This window comes from Pinus tabuliformis, chromosome 7, assembly GCF_031772625.1.
Source record: "Pinus tabuliformis cultivar Carrire ecotype Pingquan chromosome 7, CPIR1, whole genome shotgun sequence".
In the NCBI taxonomy this organism is placed as follows: Eukaryota; Viridiplantae; Streptophyta; class Pinopsida; order Pinales; family Pinaceae; genus Pinus; species Pinus tabuliformis.
In genome coordinates this window covers 1,774,473,297-1,774,498,766 of record NC_142293.1, presented here as the reverse complement: position 1 = coordinate 1,774,498,766, position 25,470 = coordinate 1,774,473,297, and positions in this window count along the sequence as shown.

Genomic DNA, 25,470 nt, shown 5'->3' with positions numbered 1-25,470 from the left:
AATGGTAGCCTTTTTAGATCTTTTTCTTTCAATGCAGCAACTTACTCAAGCAACTTGAAGCAAAAACAACTATTCTAACCATCAAAATCAACCTAATCTAATGAAGTAAGATTAACCTAAACAACAAAAATTATCTCATGAATGCAAGCAAAAGCATATAAATATAGAAAGGAGATTCTAGGAAGCTTGGGCTGGGCCCTAACCCAAGAGCTTCAGCCCTCTAGAAAAGATTAGTGCTGGTTCAAAACTTGGTTCATCTTCATTTATCAAAAAATAGTAATTACATCACAAAATTGTCTTCAAAAAGAGCTCGAAAATGAGCTGAGTACAAGGCTGCACAAAAGTGCGAAAATATACTATGAAATGGCTAAAATCCAACTAAAAAAACTAAGGCCCTAAGCCTTCTTATTTATACAAATTGGGACTTCCAACAGTCCTACTAAAATCAAGGAACTCAACTTTCTGGAACTGAAGATAAACAACAGTCCTACTTGACTTGCTCGGCTGCCCCTTGGAAGGTGTACCTTTATGCTCTGAGTTTCTGATGGAGAATTCAAGGTAAGGGTCCATAAATGAAGGGCATACCCTCCTACAAATCCTCTCCCTTTTTCTTCCTCGAATTTGGCTACCAAATGCTCATTAAACCTTTGATTTTGTCTCAGAATTGACCAAAAATCTGCATAAAGCACACATTAGACTTTTTGGCATAATGACTAACCCAATTCACTCTATTAGCACAAATATAATAAAAAACATGAAATAAAATAATGAGAATGGTGGATTAAGCTGAGTTAGGAGGCTAAATGTGCCCATATAATTACCCATTTCTAGGGCTCATCATATAACACAACCCAACATTCTCCCCATTGTTATTTTCTTTCCACGGGAGGCCACAAGAGAGATTAGTCATTTATCCAGCCCTGCAATGCCTATTATTTCTCTGCACCAAGAGAGCTTCTTAGAGCTCACAGATTTTGTTAATGCATTTGCAGTATTCTTCAAAGTGTCCACCTTTACCAGCAACACATTTTTTTCCTTCTATCATATCCCTCACAAAGTGATACTGAACATTAATGTGTCTTGTATTTGAATGATAAGCAGGGTTCTTTGCCAAAAAATTTGCACTTTGGCTGTCACAGTGTATCATTATAGCTCATTGTACTAACCCCCTACTTGAACATAATATTTGCAACCAAACAGATTCCTTGCTTGCATGAGTGTCTGCCATGTCTTCTGCCTCCGTAGTTTATAGTGCCATTATAGATTGTCTCTTACTCATCCAATTGAATGCACCTCCAAATAATTTAAACACATGCCCACTTGTGGATGTTCTCTGATCTAGATCTCTAGCCCAGTCTACATCAACAAAGCCACAGATTTTCAAAAAAAATTCGAATCCTGGTCTTCCTTGGTAGCACAAACCATAATCACTAGTGCCACGCAAATACCTGGAAATCTGCGTCACTGCTATCCAATGCTCCTTCCCTAGTTTTCACATAAACCTGCTAAATACTCCCACTGCATGTGTAATGTCTAGTCTAGTATAGGCCATCGCATACATCAGGCTACCAATTTCACTTGCATATGGAATACGGGACACGTCCTCTTCCTCTTCTTGTGTCTTGGGACATTATTCAGTAGATAACTTTACACCTATAGGAATAGGAGCCTTCACCAGTTTACTATCCTCCATATTAAACCTTTATAGTATTGTCTCGAAATAATTCCTCTGGTTTAACTAGAGCTTCCTCTTTTCTTGATTTCTTTTAATTTCCATGCCAAAAATATAGTTTGCAGCACCAAGATCTTTCATGTTGAATTTGGAGGACAATTTGGTCTTCAAATCCTAGATAATTTCTTTGTCATTTCCAACCAACAACATATCATCCACATACAAGACCAGATAAATAACACAGTCACCAATTACATTAAAATACACACAATTATCTCCTTTGTTTTTGATGAAGCCAAGCCCCCGTATAAATGTATCAAATTTCTAATACCACATCCATGGTGACTATTTTAATCCATACAAATACCTTTTTAACTTGCATACTGGTTCTTTGTTACCCTTCACCACAAAGCCTTCAGGTTGCTTTATATAGATCTCTTCTTCCAGATCACTGTGAAGAAATGTTGTCTTCAGATCCATCTGTTCTACCTCAAAATCAAAAGCAGTAGCAACAAATGAAAGTAATCTAATAGAAGCTACTTGGGCAAAAGGACAAAAAATATCACCAAAATCAATTCTCGGCACCTGGAAATAACCTTTTGCTACCAACCAAGCTTTTATTTCTCCACATTTCCTTCTACATTTATCTTCTCCTCGAACACCCATTTGTTACCAATGGGTTTCCTTCCAGACAACAACTCCACCAGATCCCAAGCCTCATTTTTGTGCAAGGATGCCATTTCCTCAACCATGGCCTCTTTCTAGAGTTTTCCATCCTCTGTATCTACTACTTTCTTCATAGTTCTATATCATCATCAATAATAGATAAAGAAAAATTTGAACAAAAATCAAATGGACTATACCTTTCTTGCTACCTTCTTTCTTGAATTGATCTTCTCACAACCAGAGTTTGTGGCTCTTCATCTTCTGATTCCACTTCTACTGTAGAGTCGGATTCTTCCTCCTTTAGCTCAACCTCTATATTCTGAGGTTACTTTTGTAGGATTTCATTTTTAATAACATATTTCACCACTCTAAACACAACATCTCAGTTTTACACAACCTTCCTTATTACTGGGTTCCAAATCTTATAACCTTTTAAGCCATCCTTATACCCAATAAAGATGAAGTTTTCATATTTAGTATCCAACTTTGTTCTTTTCTCCTTTGGAACATGTACATATGCATCACATCCAAATACCTTCAGATGTGAAGGAGAAGTTTTCTTACCAGTCCATACCTCTTGTGGAGTCTTATACTCCAATGTTGATGAAGGTCATTTCTTGACCAGGTAACATGCAATCTCCACCGCCTTTGTCTAGAATTCCTATCCTAACCTGGAACTACTGAGCATGCTTCTTTCGCTTTCCATCAATATCTTGTTCATTCTTTCTACAACGCCATTTTGTGCAGGTGTGTATGGATTAGTCTTCTGACGTGATATACCACACTTATCATAGAACTCCTCAAATTCCTTCTTGCAAAAATCTCCACCGTTATCTTCCCTCAACACCTTTATCTTCTTCTCTTTCTGGTTTTCGACCAGAGCATTAAATTCTTTAAACCTGTCAAACACTTCAAACTTATTATTAATGAAATATATCCATGTATTCCTTGAGAATTCATCTATAAATGATACATAGTACATAGACTTACCCATTTATGGAATTGACAAAGGTCCAAACACATCACTATGCACAATCTCTAATATATGTTTCGCCTCTTACCACCAGAGGGGAAACTCACCCAATTCTGCTTCCCATAGACACAAGTTTTACAGAAATCAAAGTCCAGAGAGCTATTAGACATACCTTCTACCATACCTTTACCATGTAGTATTTGCAGGTTCTTCTCTCCAATATGTCCAAGCCTTTGATGCCATAGCATGGTCTTTTCTCCAGAGACCACTAGGGTTTTTTCTCGACTTTCAGGAACCACAAAATTGTTGCACCAATCAATAACAGTGCTACCTTGTAGGTTGTATAGAGTTCCAATCTGAACTCCCCGCATCAATATCGGTGCTCCCTGAACCATCTTGAAGGTATCTTTCTCGAACATTTTTTTTACACCTACATCATCCAGCTTGCTTACAAAAATTAGATTTCTCGCTAATGCAGGAATATGCAGAACACCGAAAGTGTTCTAATCCTTCCACCTTGCAACTTCAACTTTACTATTCCACGACCAACAATTATAGCCTTTGTGTCATCCCCCAAGAAGACATCACCACCATCATATTTCTCATACTCGTATAACCACTCTCTATGGGGAGTGAAGTGAAAGGATGCACCTCAGTCAATCAACCATGCCTCATGTTCTACATGTGTACTTGAGGAAGAAGCCAAGTACAAATACCCACCTTCATATGAGGTGGTTTTCACCTTTGCAGAAGGAGCATCATTAGATCCCTTTCCTTTCTCAGGAGCTTTAGATTTATAGTCCCTTTTGTAGTGCCCTTCCTTTTTGCATTTTGAGCACACCTTTATAGGTTTTCCTGGAGATTTAGATCTCCCACTAGATTTAGATCTCCCACTCGAGGACTTATTTTTGTTCTTGTCATGGAAAGAATATAACACAACCCAACAGTCATGAGACATTCGAATAGAGAGTAATTAGTTTTTTGTTGCTCCAGTGGTCTATGTTGTCATGTCATAGAAGTATACTAAGTGTGTGATCAGGAGTTCAAGTTCATTATAAGTCTATCTTCCTCCCACACATAACCATTTTCGAAGAATCTTCTCGACCGGGCAACTCAGCTTCACCAGGCCCGATGGAACTACACACTGTGTAGTCTCAGCTCTAATTGATGTGACCTTGTTTCCTAGAACTTTGTTGTGTGAAATCACTATCCTCTAGGGAAGTTGTACTGTGTAATTCAAGAGCCTGACAACCTTCCTTGACCCCCATAATTACGTAGTTGTTCCCCCCAGCTTGATTTGAACTGCAGACTTCACACTTTTAGTCCTCAAGGTTTTCCCTTCCCTGCTGGAACCCCATAATGCACAGAGAGTCTAACCTCCCTTTGCCTCCAAAACTGTGTAGCTGTGTGCTCCAGTGCCCTCCCTTGGCATATTTCATTCTGCTCTTGCATCTGAACTTTCTGGCTTCCCTAGAATCCAACCTGTTCTTTTAAATGAATAGGAGCAATGGATCTACTGCCCATGAGTAGATTATCTTCCTTTTTCTTCCACATATTCAGAGTTAAATTTTCTCAACACCATGAACTTATTTTTTGTGATGATTTGCCTGGACGGGTCACATTTTGTCATTTTCTAAGCATATAGACCACTTTTTCTCTTCTTTCTCATTGTCTATATTTGGAGAACTAAAATAGCTCCTACACTATTTTTTTTTGGCTGCCATCATATTCCATGCCTCTATTTGCAATTCCTTGAAAAGAGGCTTTCTTGCTAGATTTGCATCTAGCTACTTTATGCCCAAATTTCTTACACTTGTAGCATCCAATATTATTCAAGATGGGGACATAAATTTTATTCTTACCAAAACATGTGCCTGTCCAATTCCTTGGACTGTAATTCCTTCTTTTAGTGATGTTTGAAAACTGATAATATTTCCTCTATGAAGAAGAGACTCTTTGTTATTTGTTGTTCGGCTTTCCCTTTTGAGGAATTTCTGGTTGTGTCTGAACCTATGCATGCACCTTCTTTTACTGTTGCACCTAATTTTTCCTCACTAGACATTTGGAGGCAAAGTGCCTTGCGTTGCTGAAATAAAGGAAATTTTTTTTTAAGGGGTTTCATACCTTTATTTTCCATTGTAGTGTTTTTGGACCCCCCTTTATCCAAATTTTTGGACCCCCCTTTATCAGAGCCTTCTTTAAATATATATTTTCATCAACATCTTCAAAGTCGCTAGAGGAGAAACTAGATGCACAAAAAGTGTCTATTTCACTTTTATCTTGTTCAAGAGTTTGTTCCCTTGATGACTCTATGGATTCCTCTTCTTCAACGGAGGTGGACCCATTTTCTTCTAGATTTTCTATTGCTACTAAGGTAGTCATTTATTCACTAGAAATTGATGAAGAACTCTCACTTTCACCAGTACCTGTAGCTAATCAATTTGAAAATAAATGGCCTATTGTTCTACAATAACAATAGAATAACAATTTACTTCTAGCCTACATCTCCTCAGGGTGTATATCATCAACTTTGCCACTTGATATAGAACAATCATCATATTATTTACGATCTTCAATTCTCCTTGACTCGTTGGTTGAGTCATTGACTCCTCCATTCAGTAGGGAAAGCCTCTTGACCTCACATGCAGTTTGCATGTCTACTTCAAATATGGATTGAAATTTGTCCCATATATCCTTGGAAGTTTAAAAAAAATACTTTTTCAATATATGACTTAGACAATCCTCTCGGGATTTCCTTCCTGGCTTGTTTATCAAACTTATCATTTATTACTCTGTACTCCACAGATAGCCATACATCCAAATCTTGATGATCTGAAAATCACTCATATGTGACCTCAGTTAAATAATTATTATATGAAGGTATTATAGACTCATGTGCTGATGTGTGTGTGTCTATGTTATTTTAGGCAACAGATCGATCAGATTGCAAAATACACAGACACTGGAAATGGAAAACAGTAAGGAAAAAACAGTAAGAAAATGCAAGAAAAAATTAATTAGTAAGGAGTTCACCCTATTCTCCAGGGCTACATCTCTGGTCTAGCTTCTAGTGGTGGCCTTCTTTTATTGTGTCTTTAAAGCAAAGAATTACAATGAGGAGCTCAATTTGAGTCTCCTAAAACAGAGAATGTTTGGTAAGGTGGTTCTTGGATCCCCCAAGCCACTAGTGTGCACAAACTCTTTTCCTTACCAAATCTTGACCTTTCTGGTCTTTAATGGAAGGAGCCCAATGTGGTACTCAATTCCCGATAGATCCTCATAGGGATTACTTGTTTGCTCGATGCTACCTATGGTCAACTCACCGTTCTGTTTTCTACTTCTTGCTTTACTATCCTTTTTATTTCTCGGTCTCACTGTCTTTTTCTTTCTTGTAGTTCTCTGTTATCGGCAAATCTAGTGTCTATGCAGAGCTGCTAGTCGCACTAAGACGGGTAGCTATCTTAGAAACGAACAGGTTAAAGTTATTTTCATTTTCCTTTATGAGAAGTAGGTAGGAGAGGATCAAAGAATACCAACCTTGATCTTGCGCTCGGTTCTTTGCTTGTTCCTTCTCCTCATCGACAGGTCTTTTCTGCTTCTCCCTTGACCACTTTGCTTCAAAGAGTACCTGTAAAGTCAAAGCAGCATAATACCTTCAAAGTGTAGAGATCTACAATCAGAAGAAATATAGGACTAGATATATATTGACCACACAAATTCATATACTATCAGACATACAAGAATGTAGAGGAAAACTTGAATAGCTTTATTGATATAAATATTAGAAGAGAGGATTATAGCCCATTGATCTGACTTAGTGTCATCCTCCCAGCATGAAAGCTCTTCTTCACCTCATGAAAAGCTTAGATCACCCAACACTATGATATTCCACCAAGAAACCAACAACACTTCCTTACAAGATGAAAAATTCCAGCCTCTGGATCTCTAGGATGAGGGATCCATATATAGATGATTGCAGGGAGGTGAGTCAGCTTCTGGGATTTTGATTAGTGTCTTCTCTCTGATAGTTCTTGATTGCACTTGGAGATTGATGATCTCTTACTCATCCCTGGGCGAATTCAGAGAGGCAAGTGTCACAGGAGAAGTTTCTGGAAGATTCCATGATCATCCACCTCGCAAACTGTCTCTGCCATTTGTCCATTCTCTCCCATCGCACCCTATAGAAGGACTTTCCAGTATGCATCGTACCTTTTACACTGGGCAGGTGATATGCATCGCACCCTTAGCATTGAGCAACCTGTATGGTCTGGTTTTGACCAGTTCTGAGCAGTTTTCTGTGCAGAACTTCTGAGAGATGATGTAATCAGCTGACCTTGTTCCTTTAGGGCATGAAACAACACTTTTAGGGACTCAAAAGCCCTTGGCTTATGGACATATATGATTGGGGTTGCAGGGCCCAAAAATGTCTATAACAGTTGCCCCCTAAAGCATGAGGTCGTTAATCTTTTGATGCCAGGTGAAATGCTTTATCATGAGGATCCGAGGTTTTTCAAACTAGAAGGTGACCTGTAACAAGATACAACACAATACATTATCTTCATAACATTTTCATGATCTAGATGAGGTGGGCATTCCCATGCTTAGCTTTATAAATTCATTTTCATGTACATAGGACAGATAACCGTCTATGTGGCAGACTGATGATTCTGATAGAGCATTATCCTTGGATTAGGATGATCATCTGTGCAACAATGATGTACATTTGATGTCTTTATTTTCCTGAATATATCGCAGCCTGGATGGATGAAACTAGATCCGGGGTCTTCAAACTTGTCCAATCTTCGCCTGAAGTACAAGTCGATCCATGTGAAAAATATTCTGGAGTCGAACATGGAAAGACATAGCCTGATTACCAGCCAATGATGTAAGCTATTAACAGGCACGAGAGGAATCACTGATAATGATGATGACCCTCAAGGTACGACAGTACAATTCACGTGGTGTGAGAATGGGGCTTGGCGTCGAACACCACGCAAAATCTCTCGGTCGAAGGCCATTGATGTGAACCTATCGCTGAAGGTGAGAAACTTGCCATTGAGGCATGCAAGCTTCAAAGTACTGAAAGGGTTGTTCCTAGGTTGACTTCTTGGATAATGAGTTGATGTTGAAAAGAATTTACCCATCGTAGGAGGGCATTACTGAATCCCACATCTATGACACGGAAGAGAGAAAATGACTTTTGGAGGTGAAAACGATCTGATGATACAGGGTTTAGGGTGGCGGTCATGAAAGAATGAAGCGTAAAGGTATTGCAGCGGATGAAACACAAGACGGTTGGTGAATTATCTGATCGACTTCTCTTGAACATATCGGCGACACTTGAAATGGATTGGTAGCGTTAACCCCAAAGATGGATGGTATGGTGGACCAATGTTAATATGACCGGTGAATGGAATAACCCAACCCGACTCAGACATGGAGTGAAAGTGTCATGTTCAAGAGCAGCTTTGCTACCAATAAAGATTCTTCAAGTTTTCTTCCCAATTTTTCCCCAATCATTGCTAACCAATACCTCTTAATTTTTATCAAGCTTGAAGAGGATAACATATGCTTGTTCTATAATTTGGCCTTCGATCAAACCTGTCGCTATGTTTTAACGAGCCTAGCGACAGTGAAACTCGTTCTTGTCTATATGGACAAGTTCGTCGCTATTGGTTTTAATGAGTTTAACAAAAAATATAACTCGGTCCTTTTCAATTTTAGAGAGTCAGAAAGGGATGTAAAGGAAACTCCAATAATCCTTTTTCGTCATATAATCCCTTAAGTATGAAAAAGTATAAAATAATACGAAAGGGATGAATTTTCGATAATTTTAATGAGCTGAACAAAACAAGTGCTCAATCTTTTTGTGTAATAATCCCTTAGGTCCAAAAAGATTAAAATCTAGAGGAGGGATAGAACTACTAGTAGCTTTAATGAGTTGGAGAGGCTAATTGCTCAACAATCTTCTCATATTTTACGAGTTAGACGAAAAGAGCTTAAAGGAGACTTGTTTTTTTAGGAACGAATGATAATTTCAGGTAGCAGCTGATTCCAGGTAAGGTTTGGAATTTTCCAATCATGGCAGTGTCATAAGGATGGCTAATAGAATCACTCTTCGCAGCTGTTCCTCAAAAGGGGTAAACAATCAAATGGAGGCAAATGATCGGCTAAAACAGAGTGGAGGTGATGATGAGAACATGACCAAGGCTCAGGAGCTGATGATAATGCATTCACAATGGTTATTTATCGGAAATTGGTTCATTTTTTAATGAGCTTAAACTCTGGGGGAAACATTTGCTCATTGCTTAGGTTTAATTTTTAACGAGCTTGAACTTCACATAAAAATTGCTCGTGCTAGTCATATAATAAGGACATCTCATCGATAGATTCCATTTTTATGGAGCTTGCACCTTTCGAAGCTTTGCTCCGTATCCTTTCTTTATGTAAGCTAGGAATGACCAATCCTACGAGTTTAAAGGGTTTGAGAACCTACAAACTAAGAAAATAAATGGTCGCTCTTCACTTGCACGCAAAAATGTGTGCATGCACCCAGGTATAGGGAAGTAGAGTTTTCAGGTTACCCCTCAATTTGCAAACAAAACATTTGCTTTGTCAGGAAAGGCCTACCTTTTATAGGTTACCCCTCAATTTGGAAATAAAAAAATTGTTCTATCAAGAAAGGCATACCTTCTAACGGAGGTATCTTATCCAATGTAATCCCATTTTCCTATACGAACAGGTGTTAGACTAGTCATATATCCTTCGCAGAAACCTACCCTATACTCAGAGCTTTCTTGCTGAAGTAAACCAGGGTGCATGCCCCCTGAGTTTCAGTCTTGACCCCTAAATTACTCGTGTTCTTCAGGTGGACGGGCTAGATATTGATGAGACATTCCTTTCATGAAAAGACGATTTAGGGATGGTATTTGACTATTTTCCATGTGTGAGCCCGGGAATGAAAGCTGGTCCACGAGCTAGACCACTCTGCCTTCATGCAGAAAACGCATTATTCAGAAGTGTGAGGAGACAATGGCTCCCATGTAATAAATATATTCATGCCCAAGGAGTAGATTGTAATATAAAGGCCCTTAGCCTACCATTACATTCATATACATGATTTTCCTTCTCAAAGTTATAGGCACATTCGGAAGGATCCCTTACAGTCGACTGGTTCATTTGTCGAAGCCTGTTAGATTTCTCATCTCAGGCATAAGCGATGGTGAACCAAGCACTTTCCAAGCAGTCAAGGAAAGGATACTCACAGAAGCCCCTTCATCTATGATAGTACCGACCATGACCATTCTGTAAGTTTGTATAATGATTCAGAAAGGTACATTAGATAGTAGACAGGGTTTGCCTAGTAGATTCCAATTGAAGGAAACCACCAGGTTGCTTGGAGGTGGGACCAAATAGACAGCCGGATATGACTCTGGTGAACTTCCTACGGTAAAGGAATGGGTAGATTGCCCCCATGTTCATCGGATTCTGTGTTTACGAAAAGAATTTGAACGGTGTCATTCTCATTCTCTTTGGTGATTGTATCATCTGAAGATGGACCTTCTAAAGACAAGACTGGGTCGACTGCTGCCTCAACCTTTTCACTTTTTTCTGGTATGGATTCAACGGGTTTATCTTCAGTGATAGATGCTTCGATCAACCACAAAGTTGTGTCGGTCGGATTTTCAACTGGCGATGGATGCAGCAAGAGTTTCTTGTATCTAGGAGGAAGCCACAGCGATGAAGCGGGACGGTTATCCAAGACTCTTTTTGCTTCGTCTAGGAAGGGACAACGGTGGATGACGTGGTCACCTTCACACAGTTTACAAGGAAATTTACATTTCCTTTTCTGTCCAAATGCTTTGATTTCACTAGTTGATGGTGTACTTTCAACATGATTTTCAGAGATTGATGACACCGGATTGTGCAAATGACGAGACTAGTCCCTTAAGATCCGAGGGATACAAGGACAATCTTGATGATAGTGGTCTCCTTTGCAAATGACACATGGAGATTTAGGCTTGGACGGTGCAGTGTGTGGATTTTCACTAGATGATGCATAGTTACTTCTTTTTGCCTTTGGCTCCTTCTTCTTCTTTTCCTTCTTCTCCTTCCCTTTCTTCTCCTTCTTAGTTACTTGATTTTTGGCTTTACTAGTTCCATCAAGTGAAGAGGTAGGAGGAGAGGGAGAATCAGACGAAGTAGAAGGTTGGGGGATAACTTTAGTATCATCTAGTTGCTGACTTGATTGTTCAGGAATCACGTTGTTCTGAATGATGGAGGTCAAGAAGAGCCATATTGGCAAGCCAATCGTCAATCCTAGAAGTGACAATGTGACCATATGAGGTGCACCAACATCTCCCCAAGAGGAGAAAGGACCAGGATTTCTCCCAAGGGGAAATCCTTGGTTGGTGGACTCCATTTTCCTCAACCTAAGACCAACACGGGAATAGTGTCGTTATTCCAATTAAAATAAATTTTAGACGCTTTGACACAACTTGTTTTTTCAATTTTTAAGAGTTGAGAAAAAACAAAAGATGACTCTAGTCGCCTTCGATTTTTAATGAGCCTGAAGTGATAAGTGCTCAGATGGACCTATTCCTTTAAGGAGTCTGAAAAGCAATGAAAGAGACTACTCTGGAAATCTAGACATAGGGATTACCAAACCAATTGCAAAACTGTAGAATACTTTTTACGGTATGGCAATCAATCTTCCCGAATGTTGTGTTCAATGCATTGCAATTGATAGGGCAACAGAAATGGCTTCCTATGGATAAAGGATATAGCTTATTGTGGTCTCCTAATATATACTCAATAGTACGTGGGAGCACAAGTTTGTACTGGCACTTGTTGTCTCAAAGAGGAGGAATCACCCAACCAATAATGAAAGCGATAGTTATCAGGCTTTACGACGCCAGAATATGTCTCTAGCCTAGACTTCTAAATGTTGTGCATTAGGTTCCAAAGCGTTTTTATGTTCATTGAATTTATTTTACAGTTGATCTTTCTTAAGAAATTTGCCTTTTAGGTTCATCGCGTGATGTAGATATACAATTCCTAAAATGCAATCTAAGATGATAAACAATCGTTTAATCTTCTTTAAATTGCAATGAAAATCCTAGCTACTAAAGAAAGAGAGATTATATTCTTTCAACATAGAGCAGAGAGCACACACTAGATGCACTGTCCTAAATCAAACCAAAAAGCAGTCTAAATGAAAATGCACATGCATGTATTTGTTTTCAGCCTTCTTAATGTGTGAATGACAAGAAGAATGCTAAGTACAAATCTGAATTATCTTTTCAAAGCGACAGTACTAACAAATTTATCTTCAAAAACGAAAGGAAGATAACGACGAAACTTTGCAACTTTGAATTGAAAACTGCTTTCGACACTTGAAAAACTACTAATTCAAATCAAATACAAGAGTAACTGTATAATCGACCATCAAGAACAATAGAATTCTTTTCTTTGACTTAAAACGATACTTGCAACATTTTCAAGTCAAAATACGACAGTTTGATTACGCTACTTTTTGTAAAAGAGAACCGTAAATGGCACACAATACATAAAAATCATTCACAATTCTTTGTACTATGGAGGCAGAATCATGCAAAGGAAGGGAGATTCCACAGTGCTATATTGGTCACAGACAGCAAAACTCTTGAATAACGCTGAAGAGAGTGAACAAAGAAACCAAAATCTGAGAGCAGAAGAGGTCTTATCTGATCAATGCACCTGCAACACGGGGAAAGTGTGATGCAGTGCACCTACTACACACAGGAGGTGTGATGCATCCAGATTCCCAAGAGGAGAAAGTGCGATCGTCCAGGGACGAGACTTCAACTTGGTTCTTGGTCACAGTTTGCAGATTAGTTCAGGGATTTAGGCCGAGCTAATGATAGTCAGTAAATAGAAATCACAGGGGCTGATCTAATGAGGTTACTAGAGCCACCACTATGGAAATTAGGATGTTTGCAAATCGATTTTTCAGTTTATAAGAAAAACCCAGAGATAGACTAAAGCAGCATTGATCTACTTTGCACTTGCATATAAAATGCAGTTCGAAGGCTAGCTGGCTTAACTTCAAGCTTCGACTGTAAGTTTATAAAGCAATCAATTTTAAACAAGCAAACAAGCTATTCACTTTCCAGCGGAGTTGCCATTTTGTTATTGGGAAATCTAGTGTCTATGCAGAGCTGCTAGTCCCACTAAGACGGGTAGCTATCTTAGAAACAAACAGATTAAAGTTATTTTCATTTTCCTTTATGAGAAGTAGATAGGAGAGGATCAAAGAATACCAACCTTGATCTTGCACTTGATTCTTTGCTTGTTCCTTCTCCTCACCGATAGGTCTTTGCCACTTCTCCCTTGACCACTCCACTTCAAAAAGTACCTGTAAAGTCAAAGCAGCATAATACCTTCAAAGTGCAGAGATCTACAGTCATAAGCAATACAGGACCAGATATATATTGACTACATAAATGCATATACTATCAGACATACAAGAATGTAGAGGAAAACTTGAATAGCTTTATTGATATAAAGATTAGAAGAGAGGATTACAACCCATTGATATGACCCAGCATCATCCTCCCAGCATGAAAGCCCTTCTTTACCTCATGACAAGCTTAGATCACCCAACACTATGATATTCCACCAAGAAACCAACAACACTTCCTTACAAGATGCAAAATTCCAGCCTCTAGATCTCTGGGATGAGGGATCCATATATAGATGATTGCAAGGAGGTGAGTCAGCTTTTGGGATTTTGATTAGTGTCTTCTCTCTGATGGTTCTTGATTGCACTTGGAGATTGATGATCTCTTACTCATCCCTGGGTGAATTCAGAGAGGCAAGTGTCATAGGAGAAGTTTCTAGAAGATTCCATGATATCCACCTCGCAAACTCTCTCTGCCATTTGTCCATTCTCGCCCATCGCACCCTACAAAAGGGCTTTCCAGTATGCATCACACCTTTTACACTGGGTAGGTTAGATGCATCACACCCTTAGCACTGAGGAATTTGTATGGTCCAGTTTTGACCAGTTCTTAGCAGTTTTCTGTGGAGAACTTCTGGGAGATGATGTAATCAGTTGACCTTGTTCCTTTAGGGCATGAAGCAACACTTTTAAGGACTCAGAAGCCCTTGGTTTATGGACATATATGATTGGGGTTGCAGGGCCCAAAAATGTCTATAGCACGCTCCCTCTCCTTCTCCTTCTCCTTCTCCTTGGTTGTTCATGGCTAAAATCCAATTTATCTCATGAATGCTCACCTCCTCTTCCACCCCTTCGGTTCGCCTGCTGTTGTTCGCTTGGAGTTCCCTGCCTCTACGTCTTCACCAACATCTCATAGGGAGTGGCCACTTGTCCTCTCACAAACCGTGCCAGCTCTTCCTTAATGGCTTGGTAATTTCGGTTACAATGTGCAATGAGTCATCCGCCATCTCAGCGATCAAACCGGACTTCAAATTCTTATGTTTCATGGCTTAATCCCCTGTCAAATCCAGTTCCTCCATCGGGTATGATCTCCAATGTCAGATCCAGAGCCCCCAGATCTTATTACATTCACTCATTTCGTGCGGTTGACTTGTTCGACCGTTAGCATGCGATGAGCGGCAATTTTCTCTCTCCTCCGTTGGACACACGTCGGGTGCTGAATGGAATCGCTCGCTTTTCTCCAAATCTGCTTACCACCAAAGGATGCCTCTAATGTATAACAGTAGTTTTGGAGTGCGAGTCCCACCTTTATCCTTAGAGCTTTCCCCATGGTTTTCTCGGCTTCCATGCCACCGAGCGCTCGGGGCCTTTCCTTCTTAAGGCTTTTTGCTTAGCGATGATCACGCATCAGAAATGCCCTCTGTCTCCTGATCTGGGCTACCCAAGTGCTAGTTTGTCCTCCTACGCGGTCTCCATGGGCCTCGGTCAGTGCTCTTTGATCGAGGTCGTTGTTGTTCCTCGCAGGCTGCAAATTGCCATTGTCTAGAGGTCTTCTTGATTGCTTTGTGCTGATAATTCGAAGTTTGTCCTATTTTGATATGGCCATGGCACTTTGATTATTTTTCATGGATCCAATTTGGATCATGAACTTCCCACTGAAAAAGCTTTTGGACCACCAAAAGTTGGCTTTCAAGCATCGACTAAGTGAGGGTACAATTGTCTCACTTGTCCAATCTCTATCCACTTTGCACTGCTCGGCTTTGAAATCTTGAGCCCAATTCTGAGGTACTCAACATCTCCCCTGTGCGTCGTCCTCACCTTCCTATCCAGCACTGTGTCTTCCTGCAATTCATTAAGATATTTAGGTAGCAGGTCATCAATAGAAGGTAATTGACTCTGCTCTTTGGGATCCTCAATTAATGAAGGTTCAAACAATCTCAAGCAATCTACGTTTATGACTAAGTAGATGTGCATGTAAGCTGGTAGATCAAGGTGAAGAGAATTCTCACCAATCTTCTCAAGTATCTTGAAAGGTCCTTAATTGATAGGCTTTAGCTTTTTACCTTCACCTTGCATCATGTCCTTGCTGATGTACAGCTAGACTTGGTAGCCAACTTGGAAACTATGCTCCATCCGATGCTTGTCATGCCTTGCCTTGTATTTTGCTTGTCTCTTTTCCTGCTGTTCCTGTACTGCCTGGTGGATCTCTTGGATCTGTTCAATGAACCTAGTTGACCTGTCCACATCAGTGTGTCCCTCAACTGTGGTATCTTTACCAAAGACAAAATCCAAAGGAGACCTTGGTGTGAAACCAAAACAAGTCTCAAAAGGAGATCTCTGTGTAGAAGAATGTTTTTCTCTATTGTGAGCATGCTTCAAATAACACAAATGTTTATCCCAAAGCTTAGGATGCTTGCTGCAATATCCCCTGAGTAACTGGATCACTGTTCTGTTGACTACTTCTGTCTGGTCATCAGTTTGTGGATGAAAAGCTGTGCTTTTCTTAAATTTGGTGTCCATCAGTTCCCACAGACTTGACCAAAACTTCCCCACAAATCGAGTGTCTCGATCAGATACAATGGAAGTGGGTAATCCAAAATGAACCCATACATGTTCAAAGAACAGTTTTGCATTTTGTTCAGCTGTAATCTATTTATTACAAAGTATCAAAATACACATTTTGTTGAACCTATCCACAACAACATACAGATAATCATGACCTTTCCTAGATTTAGACAGTCCTCCCACAAAATCCATGGAAACACTTTCCCAAGGGTGAGAAGGAACTGGTAATGGAGTGTAAAAGCCTAGTTTTTGGTTGTTGGGCTTGCTTTTAGCACACATAGTACACCCTCTTACATATCTAGAAACTGTTTCATTCATTTTTGGCCAATATCAAAACCTTTGTAGCTGTGCAACTGTTTTACTTACCCCAGAGTGACTTGATATTAGAGAAGTGTGTGCTTCTCGAATTATCTTTACTCTTTCAGTTTGTGGAATGCATAACTTCCCACAATGGTATAAGAGTCAGTCCTTTACATGATAATCTAATTCTTCTACTCTTTTTCCTTGACATAAAGTTGCATATACTTCTTTAAAATCTATATCTTCAGCATATTGTTCAATGTAGCTCTCATGTAACACAGAATTATGCTTAAGTATAGTAGATGCATTTATAATGGGTCTAGATAACATGTCTGCAACTTTATTATGTATGCCCTTTTTATATCTGATGACTAAATGAAACTATTATAGAAAACCCACCCATCTATAGTGTCTCGATTGATGCAACTTAGTTTGAGAGTGTAGATATTGAAGTGGTTGATGATCAATATGTGTTACTGTTTCTTTACCCATTAAGTAATGTTTCCACTTTTTCACACTCTGGACCAATGCATACAATTCTTTATCATATGTAGGATAGTTAACTACTGCATAATTAAATGTCTCAGAATGATAACATATGGGTTTACCATGCTGCGGCAACACTGCTCCCATGGCATAGTCACTGGCATCTGTTTGGATCTCAAATGGTCTCAGAAGATCAAGCAGTGCTAGTACATGTGTTGTACTAATATTTTCTTTCAAGGTGTCGAAGGCTTTCTACTATTTGCCCCCCCACTGAAACACCTTGTTCAATCCTGTTAAAGCATGTAAGGGAGCTACAATTAAGGAAAAGTTAGAAATGAACTTTCTCCAATATTGTGCTGCCCCTAAGAAGCTTCTAACTTCTGTAGCAGATTTGGGTTTAGGCCAGTTTACAATGACTGCCACCTTAGAGGGATCTATCTTCAATTCACCACCCCCTACTATATGACCCAAATAATTTAGAGATGTTTTTCCAAATTCACATTTTGAGAGTTTAACATGAAGTTTTTCTCTTTTCAAAACATCTAATGTCTGCTTAACATGATTTAAGTGTTCTTCCCATGTTTTGCTAAAAATCAGAATGTCATCTAGATACACAATAACAAAATCATCAAGAAAAGGTCTGAGTACATCATTCATTAATCTCATGAAAGTAGCAGGAGCATTAGTTAAGCCAAAAGGCATAACTAGCCACTCATACAATCCCTGCTTTGTTTTGAAAGCAGTCTTCCATGCATCTTGTTCTGCAACTCTGACTTGATGGTATCCACTGTGAAAGTCTAACTTGGAAAAATAAACAACTTCTTTTAATTGATCTAAAAGATCATCTATGCGAGGAAGGGGATAATGATTTTTGATTGTTATCTTATTCAATGCTCGGTAATTGATGCACATTCTCCACGAGCCATCTTTCTTTCTCACCAAAATGATTGGTGACCCACATGGTGATGTGCTAGGTCTGATGAACACTTTCTCAAGCAAATCCTGCACCTACTTCTTGATTTCAGCATTCTCTAAAGTAGACAACCTGTACATTCCAATGTTAGGCAATGGAGCATCTTGTTGCAAAATAATATCATGTACTATTTCCTTTTTGGGTGGAAAACCTTTAGGTTATTGAAACAAGATATAATACTGTTATAGAAATATTTGGGCACTGCAACCCCAATCACATATGTCAATAAACCAAGGGCTCTCAAACCCCTAAAAGTGTTAGTTCATACCGTAAAAGATCAAGGTCAATTGATTACATCATTTCCCAGAAGTTCTCCCTGAAAAACTGCTCAGAATTGGTCAAAACTGGACCATACAGACTGCTCCATGTTGAGGGTGCGATGCATCTCACCTGCAGCACACAAAGGGTGCGATGCATACTGAATGGCAGAGGCAGTTTGCTAGGCAGAAACTCAAAAAATCTCCTAGAAACTGCTCATATGACACTTGCCTCTCTGAATTCGCCAAGGGATAAGTAAGAGATCATGAAATCTACAAGAAGAACCAAGAGCTATCAGTGAAATGACACTAATCAAAATCCTAGAAGCTGTCTGACTCCCATACAAACATCTATATATGGATCCCTCATCCTAGAGATCTAGAGGCTGGAATTTTGTAATTTGTAAGGAAATGTTGTTGGTTTCTTTTTGAGGCATTGTGTTGTTGGGTGATCTAGCTTTTCATGAGGTGAAGAAGGCCTTCATGCTGGGAGGATGATGCTAGATTAGACAGCTGGGTTGTAATCCTCTCTTCTACTACTTCTATCAATAAAGCTATTTGAATTTTCCTCCCTATACTTGTATATTTCTAAATCTTGTATTTGTGTATGCATTTATATGGTTAATGTACATCTGATTCTACGTTGTTTATGGTTATAGATCTCTATGCTTTGATGGTATTTTGCTGCTTTGACTCTACAAGTGTTCTCTGAAGCAGGACAAGTGAGAAAGGAGTGGCGAAGCTCTATCAAAGGAGAGAGGAAACAAGAAATGAACCAAGCGAAAGACTGAGGTTGGTACTCTCTGCTTCTCTCTCATCTATCTCTCATAAAGGAAAACACAAGTCACTTTGAATTGTTTGTTTCTAAGATAGCTACCCGTCTTACTAGGACTAGCAGCTCTAAATGGACACTAGTTTTCCTACAAACAAAATGGCGACTCCATTTGGGAACGAATAGTTTGTTTGTTTTTTACTGTTGTTTGCTTTATAAACTACAGACAGAGCCTGAAATTAAGCCAGCTAGCCTTCGAACTGGTTTTCCTATGCAACTACAAAGCAGATCAATGTTGCTTCAGTCAATCTCCAGGTTTGTTTATGAACTGAACATCTAACTTGCAAACATCCTAAGTGCCCTGGTGGTAGCTCAATAACCTTATTAGATCAGCCGCTATACTTTGTGTTTACTGTCTATCATTAGCTCAGCCTAAATCCTTGGACTTAGCCGCAAACTGTGGGTGAAAACCAAGCTCAGTCTTGTCCCTGGACCATCGCACTATCTCTCATTGGAAATCTGGATGCATCGCACCTCCCGTGTGTTGTAGGTGAGATGGATCCTTGTTTTCTTTAAGGACATGTGCGATGATTGAATGAGACTATTTCTACCTCCAGATTTTGGTTTTTCCTTCATTGTTTTTAGCTCTATTTAGTAGTTTTGCTATCTATGATCAGTATATCACTGTTGAAACCTTCTTCCTTCACATTATTCAGCCTCCATTGATAAGGAATTGTTAATGTTTTTTATGTATTTTTCATCATTTATAGTTCTCCTTTTCAAATAGTAGCTTAATCAAACTGTCATCTTTTGATTCGCAAGTGTCGCAACTGTCGTCTTCAGTCACGAAAATGAGCGTTGAAAAGTCTTCCTCATTTAGATAGTCAATTACACTTTTGCCATTGTATTTGATTTTGAAATTATTAGTATTTCAGGTGTCGAAAGTAGTTTTAAATTCAAAATCGCAAAGTGTTGTCTTAGTCTTCCTTTCGTTTTGAAAAGAGAAAATTGTTAGTATTGTTGCTTTGAAAGAAAATAGTTCAGATCTGTACTTAGTTTTCTTTTTGTCATTCTCACGTTAAGGGAACTAAAAAACAAATACATGCATGTTCATTTTCATTTAGACTGCATGCAAAAATTGATTTAGGAAAAGTGCATTTAGTGTGTGCTCTCTTCTCTATGTTGAAAGAATCATATTTTTCTTTCCTTAGTAGCTAGGATTTTCATTGCTAAAAGAAAATAAACTATTGTTTATCATTTTAGATTGCATATTTAGGAGTTGTACATCTACATCACGCGGTCAACCTTGAAAGACAAACTTCTTAAGAAATATCAACTATAAAATAAACCTCAATGAACATAAAAATGCTTTGGAACCTAACACACAACATCTAGAAGTCTAGGCTAGAGATGTATTCTGGTGTCGTAAAGCCTGGTAACTATCATTTTCATCATAGGCTGGGTGATTCCTCCTCTTTGATACGAAAAGTGCCAGTACAGACTTGTGCTCCCACGTACTGTCGAGTACATATTGGGAGACCACAATAGGCTGATATCCTTTATCCTTAGGAAGCTGTGTCTGCCGCCCTATCAATCACAATGCACTGAACACAACATTCGGGAAGATTGACTGCCGTACGTAAAGTCCTCGGTAATTTCTCTATAATTTACCACCGAGGTGTATATTGCAGTTTTGCGATTGGTTTGGTAATCCCTCTGTCTAGATTTCCAGAGTAGTCACTTTTGTTTCTTTTCAGACTCCTTAAAAGAAAAGGTCCATCTGAGCACTTGTCACTTCAAGGTCATTAAAAATCAAATGCAACTAGAGTCATCTTTAGCTTTTTCTTGACTCTTAAAAATTGAAAAAGCAAGTTGTGTCAAAGCATCATAAAATTTATTTTAATTCAAAATAACATCATTGTTCCCTCGTTGGTCTTAGGTTGAGAAAATGGAGTCTACCAATCAAGGATTTCCCCTTGGGGGGGATCCTAGTCCTTTCTCCTCTTGGGGAGATGTTGGTGCTCCACACAGTGCTACATTTTCCCTTCAAGGACTCACAACTGGCCTGCCAATATGGCTTTTCTTGACCTCTGTCATTCAAAACACCGTAAATACTTAGCAATCAAATCAGCAACCAGATGATACTGAAGTTGCTCCCCCACCTTCCACTTCGTTTGTTTCTCCCTCTCCTTCTTCTTCTTCGCTTGGTGAAACTAGTAACACTAAAAACCAAGTAACTGAGAAGAAGAAGAAAGGGAAGGAGAAGAAGAAGAAGAAGCCAACAGTGAAAGGGGGCAACCATGCATCGTCTGGTGAAAATCCACACACTGCACCATCCAAACCCAAATCTCTGTGTGTCATTTGCAAAGGAGACCACTATCATCGAGATTGTCCCTACATCTCGCGGATCTTGAGAGACTGGTCTCCCCGCTTGCACAATCCGGTGTCTTCAACCTCTGTCGATCATGTTGAGAGTACACCATCAACTAGTGAAAATGAAGTCAATGGGAAAAAAGGAAGATCTAAGTTTCCATGTAGATTGTGTGAAGGTGATCATGCCCTCCACCATTTCCCTTTCTTGGACGAAGCTAAAAGAGTCTTAGATAACCGTCATGCTTCACTACAGCAACTTCCTCTTGGATACAAGAAACTCTTGCCAAGTCTGTCGCTAGTTGAAAATCCGACTGACACACCTCTGTTATTGGTGGAAATGCCTACCATTGAAGATAAACCTTCTGAGTCCACACCGAACCAAAGCCAATGGGTCGAGACAACAGTCGACCCAGTATTATCTTTAGAAAGTCCATCTTCAGATGATATAGTCTCCAAAGAGAATGAGAATGACACCGTTCAGATTCTTTTTGTTAACACAGAATCTGATGAACATGGGGGAAATCTACTTGTTCCCCTCCCATAGGAGGGGTGTTCCTCAATTCAAGAGATTCATCCGGCCATTTATTCGGTCCCTCCTCCAAGTAATCTAGTCATTTCCTTTGATTGGAATCTATTAGGGAGACCCCGCCTACCATCTAATGTACCATTCTGAATCATAGTACAAGCTTATAGAAGGACCATGGCTAGTACTATCATAGATGAAGGGGCTTCTGCGAGTATCTTTTCCTCAACTGCTTGGAAAGCACTTGGTTCACCATCGCTTCTACTGGAGATTTGAAATCTATCAGGCTTTAATAAAGGAACTACTCGACCATTAAGGATCCTTCCAAATTTGCCTATAACTTTGAGAAGGAAAACCTTTCATCTAAACATGATGGTAGTCCAAGGGCCTTTAGATTACAATCTACTCCTTGGACGTGACTTCATTTATAGCATGGGAGCTATTGTTTCCTCACTCTTTCGGGTGATGTGTTTCCCATATGAAGGCAGAATGGTCCAACTCATAGACCAGCTTTCATTCCCCAGTTCAAACATGGCTACTAGTCAAATGCCATCCCTAAATAGTCTTTTTGCACAAGGAATGTCTCATCAACCTCCAGTCCATCCACCTGATGAGTGCGAGTGATTCAGTGAATGTGACTAAACCCAGGGGGCATGCGCCTTGGTCTGCTTCGGCAGGAAAACCCCAGATATAAGGTAGGTTTCCACGTAGGATATATGACTAGTTTGACACACCCGTCCGTTTAGGAAAATGGGATCAATCTGGAAAATGATTCCCTCATCAAAGGTTATGTGATTGGAAGCTCACACCATTCACCTTTGTCTATTTTGATGGACAGAGCCAAGGGAGTGTTTTATCTGCTACGTGGATGGAACAATCTTGCTTTAGTGCAAGAACTTCCATATGGTAACCTGGAAACTATACTTCTCTTTATACCTGGGAGCATGCAACACTTTTTTATGCAAGTGAAAAGCGACCAGTGTAACTCTAACCCCATAGTTTTTTACTAACTTCAACTGCTTAAGTTAGGTGATTGGTCTGATCCACCATTCACCTTTGCCGGAACCGACGACGATGGCAAAGTAAAGGAAATGTTTCCCACCGAGAAACTACCCTACCTAACCTCAGTAGTTCTTTAACCCTTAGGATAGTAGTTGGTCTTTCCTTGCTTGCAAATGAAAGGCTCGGAGAAATGTTGCACATGGGGCAAGCTCCCTAAAAAATGAACCTACTAATGAGATACTTCCTTATTATACGAATGGCACAAGTAGGTTTACAAAAAGCTCAAGCTCATTAAAAAATAAACCTAGCAATGAGCATATGTTCCCCCAGAATTCAAGCTCATTAAAAAATGAACCCACCTTCGGTAAATAACCTTTGTGATCACATTGCTATCAGCTTTTGAGCCTTGGTCATGTTCTTACCATCACCTCCATCTTTTTTTGCCAATCATATGCCTCCACTTGATTGTTTACCCTTTTGAGGAACAAGTGCGATGAGTGATTCTATTAGCCACCTTCTTTACACTGCCATGATTGAAAAGTTCCAAACCTTACCTAGAATCAGTTGCTATCCGAAAACATCACTCGTTCCTAAAAAACGAGTCTCCTTTAAGCTCTTTATAGACTCGTAAAATATGAAAATATTTCAAATCAATTGACCTCTCCAGCTCGTTAAAGTGATTGGAAGTGCCATCCATCCTCTATATTTTAATATTTTTGGACCTAAGGGATCATTACACAAAAAGATCAAGCGCCTGTATTTTTCGGCTCGCTAAAGTGCTCGGAAAAGTCATCCCTTTCATATTATTTTATACTTTTTCGGACTTAAGGGATTAGACTACGAAAAAGGACTACTCGAGTTTCCTTTCCGTTTCTTTTCAGACTCTATAAAACTGAAAAGGACCGAGTTATCTTTGTCATTATACTCATTAAAACAATAGCGAAAAACTTGTCCATATAGACAAGAGTGAGTTTCACTATGGCTAGGCTCGCTAAAACATAGCAACAGGTTTTCCCGAAGGGAAAATTATAGAACAAGCATATGTTATCCTCCTCAAGCTTGACAAAAATAAAAAGGTATTGGTCAGCAATGACTGGGGAAAAAGGGAAGAAAACTTGAAGAACTTCATTGGTAGTAGGTCGCTCTTGAACATGACACTTTCACTCCATCACCATGATTGAGTTGGGTTGGGTTATTCCGTTCACCAGTCATATCACCATTGGTCCTCCGTACCATCCATTTTGGGGTTAATGCTACCAATGCATTTCATTTTCGCCGATGTGTTGAGAGAATTCACCAACCCAGCTAATGCCTCATCCGCTGCAATACCTTAATGCTCCATTCTTTCATGACCGCCACCCTGAACCTTGTATCATCAGATCGTTTTCACCTCCACTAAATCATTTGCTCCGTTCTGTGTCATAGATGTGGGATTCATTAAGGCCCTCCTATGATGGGTCACTTCTTGTTGACATTAGCTCATTATCCAAGAAGTTGACTTAGGAACAACCCTTTCAGTACTTTGAATCTTGCATGCCTAAATGACAAGTTTCTCACTTCAGGCGACAGGTTAACATCAATGACCTTCGACTAAAAGATTTTGCACAGTGTTCAACATCGATTCATGTATTCACACCACGTCAATTGTACTATAGTACCTTGAGGGTCATTATCATTATCGGTGATTCCTCTCGTGCCTGTTAACAACTTACATCATTAGCTGCTAATCAGGTGATGTATTTCCATGTTCGACATCAGAACATCTTTTCACATGGATCGACTTGTACTTCAGGCGAAGATTGAATGAGTTTAAGGATCCCGAATCTAGTTTTATCCATCCTAGCTATGATATATTCAAGAAAATAAAGACGTCATAGCTCCACAAATAATCATCCAAACTAAAGGATGATGGCTCTACCAAAATCATCAGTCTGCCACATAGACGATTGTCTGTCCTATGTACATGAAAATGAATTTATAAAGCTGAGCATGGGAATTCCCCCCTCAGCTAGATCATGAAAATATTATGAAGACAATGTATTGTATTGTATCTTATTACAGGTCACCTTCTAGCTCGAAAAACCTCGGATCCTCATGATAAAGCATTTCACCCGACATCAGAATTTTTACGACCTCATGCTTTAGGGGGCAACTGTTATAGAAATATTTGGGCACTTCAAACCCAATCACATATTTCAATAAACCAAGGGCTCTTGAACCCCTAAAAGTGTTGTTTCATACCCTAAAAGATTAAGGCCAACTGATTACATCATTTCCCAGAAGTTCTCCCTGAAAAACTGCTCAGAACTGGTCAAAATTGGACCATACAGACTTCTCCATGCTGAGGGTGTGATGCATCTGACCTACAGCACACAAAGGGTGTAATGCATATTGAAAAACCCTTCTGTAGGGTGCGATGAGTGAGACCAAACAAATGGCAGAGGCAGTTTTCTAGATGGAAATTCAA